This window comes from Heliangelus exortis, chromosome 2, assembly GCF_036169615.1.
Source record: "Heliangelus exortis chromosome 2, bHelExo1.hap1, whole genome shotgun sequence".
Taxonomy (NCBI): domain Eukaryota; kingdom Metazoa; phylum Chordata; class Aves; order Apodiformes; family Trochilidae; genus Heliangelus; species Heliangelus exortis.
The window spans coordinates 67375098-67378193 of NC_092423.1; positions in this window are offsets into that span (position 1 = coordinate 67375098).

A 3096-nucleotide genomic window follows, 5' to 3' on the forward strand; every position below is an offset into this window, starting at 1 on the left:
CGGGTGGACTGAGGAGGGGGCGACGGAAGTGAACCCCGCGGCCTGAGTAGGAAGCGGAGCGGCAACTCCGCCCCCTCCGCCGCAGGGAGGGCCGAGGGGAGGCGGCAGCGGCCGCCGGTCCGCGGCGGGGAGGCTGAGAGGTGGTGGTGGAGGGGCCCGGCCCGGCACAGGCGTAGTTCGGTGAGTGGGGGAAAGCGGAGCGAAGTTCGAGTGCTCGCCCCTGGCACTGTCGTCGTCGGGGGAGCGTGGGGAAAGCGTGGCGAAGTTCGGGTGCTCGGCCTTGGCACCTGCGGTGGCGCCTCCTCGGCACCTGGGGCGGCCGTGCCGCACCCCGTGTCTCCTCAGGGAGCCCCACCGGGAGCGTGGAGGGCGCCGCTTGCAGCCGCTGCTCGAGCTCGGGAAGAGCCTGGCGACGGGAGAGGCCGCCGCATCCCGGGAAGAGGCTGCAAGGCGTTTCGGTCGGGGCTCTCCAGGGGTGTGTGGTGTCAGGCAGTGCTCCTCTGCCTTTGGTTTTTTAGGCTGCGTCTGACTGTGCTGAGCCGCACGGAAGGTGTCGGCGGGCCCTCAGCTGCGGGGTGCTGGGCTGGATGTGGGGTGCGCTGGCAAATGGCTGCGGTCAGGAGGCCTCCGTGTGTTGGGTGTAATATCTTTCTCACCAGCGTTCTTTGCTCGGAGATTAATGCAGCCTGTTAGATAGTGGGATCTGTTACAAAGGTAACACAAAAAAGTGATGCGGTATTATTAACCTGCGTTTAATAGTTCTTAATTTCTACAAGAGGTTTGAGTAATCACTTACAGCATAATTTTTCTCCTGGCAAAACCTCACTCCTTTTAGGTAATCTTAAGATCTACAGGCATCCCCTTGACTGGCAGCTGACTCCAGATTTAAGCTGACTCCAGATTCTAGTGTTGTTGAAAGACATTTGAAATAATAAAGCGCATTTTAACTTGTTTGTTTATCGTCTTTTGTAGATTCACCTATCGGCAACTACAGGAGGCGAATTGGTATCAAAAGAAACATCAACGTGTTGTATCAATGAACCTGAGGAAATCACAGCATCCCAGCTACTGTGTGCTGCTGTACCTGCAGGTGTTAAAGTCCAGATTGCTGGCCTGGTGGAAATGTTTGTGGTGGAGGTATACAGGTGCAAGCTCTGCCAGTTTGCAAGCATCAGAAATAAGATCAGGACACACCTGGCTCATATGCATGAAACAGATACAGCATGTGAAATTTCAAACTGTCATAAATTGGACCAAAATGAAAATGCGTCATGCATCCCATAGCATAGGAGTTGAAGCTAAGCAAGAAAAGAAAGTAAACAAAGAAAATGGTGCAAAAATTGTCTTTCTACTGGTGAGTCCCATGCTTCAAAACATGAATCCTGATTGTTGGTAACATGAGCACAAGCAGCCAGCAATAGTCCTCATACCTGTCACTCTTGTGTACACCTTGTTTGGAGAAGCAGCATCTCATTTGCAGCTTGAGAAGCCCTGTTCTGCAGTGCTGACTTCTCTTTCCAAAGCAAAGATGAAGAAACAGCCCATTGTGTTCATCCTGGCCTCTGTCATGTTTCTGATGTTACAACTCAGACCTTAGCTGGGGAGCTAAAAGCCCCTAAAACTGAATCAAGGTGGGAAAAATTCAAAAATCAGGAGAAAACTATTTGTGGTAGTAGAGAGCTCGCTCATCTTTTGCAAGATGCTTGCGCATTAAGGCTGGGTTCTGATAGAATGCAGCCTTTCTGCAACACCTGCAAGATAACACTTAAGTCATAAGATGCTCATAAAATCCGTTAAAAAGGTTGTGGTGTTGATTGTGGCTTCAAGGGCATTTATTGTTGCATGGCTGGCTGAGTGGGACTTAATGGAAAATCATTTAAAATCACAGAAGTGGATGAAAGAAACCTACCAGTGCCTCATCTGTGAAAGTGTTTTTATATAAGCAAGTGCCTGGAAGGTTCACAGGAACAGCTGCCAGAGGAAACCTCATCCTTTTCAGTGCACAATGTACTCATCTTCTGAAACAGAGTGGAGAAGAAATCTTCAAGTAGCTTACCATTATCAGGATGTTTAAATGTCTGCATAGGGGTTTTACCAGTAAGTCAAACTTAATTCTTAATTCTCGTACAGATCCTCTGCTTTGAATTTCTGTGTGAACGTAACTTTATTTGGTCAGTGCAAAATTTATTAGGGAGTATTGAGCACGAGCTCAAATGCTGTCATGAGAAGCTACAGTAAAACATCATTGTATTGGTTTAAACAAAGGAAATACATGACTTGGAAACAGTTCTTAAAAGTATTGCAAATGTTTACTGTTTGGTGATGTTCCTTTATTCTGAAAAATTCTGTTTAATTTCTAAATATTCCTGGAAGTAGTTGACCATTGTATTCCAAGAATTTCAATATTATTACCTTTTGTTACACTGCTAACAGCTAAATATTATGTCCCTTTATAAATGTTGGACCTGGGCAGACTAACATAATTTGTGTGACTCATAAATCACAAAAGGACATAATTCCAGTGCTGTTCCTTGCATTGACTGCATATGATGCTTTTGTACCATTTGTGCTTTATGTAAGCAAGGTGGGAAAAACGTAGATCTTTTCCTGTTACCAATTACAAGTATTTTGCCCTCAAGAGAGCCATGGAGTGGGTGTTTACCTTCAGGTCTGTAGGTAAAATCTTCAAAGATTTGTGTATAAAGGTGGTGTTGGCATTTTTTTGTTTAACCATTCAGTGCTGCAAGTGATTGCAGTGCTGGTTAGTTTTTTGCAAAGTTTCCACAGTGGCTTCTGCTGATGAAGTCCAAATTCTTGCTGTCTGAATCGAACTATTGGTTTGGTTCTGATTTCTGAGTAAGACCAGTGCAAAACCAGATAATTTATGTGAAATGAGGTAGAGCTCATGGGAGTGCACTGAAATTTGTGGCAGTGGTCAAATAAGAAAACAGGTTATCTTAGGAGCATTAGGGAGTGTGGAGTAAATAACAGGGCTTCCTGTGATTGTAGCCAAGCCAAGCCAGACATTCCATCTGTGTTGAGGTGTAGGTTTTGGAGGGTTTAGGTACTAGATTGCTTTGTGCAGTCTTTTTGGGA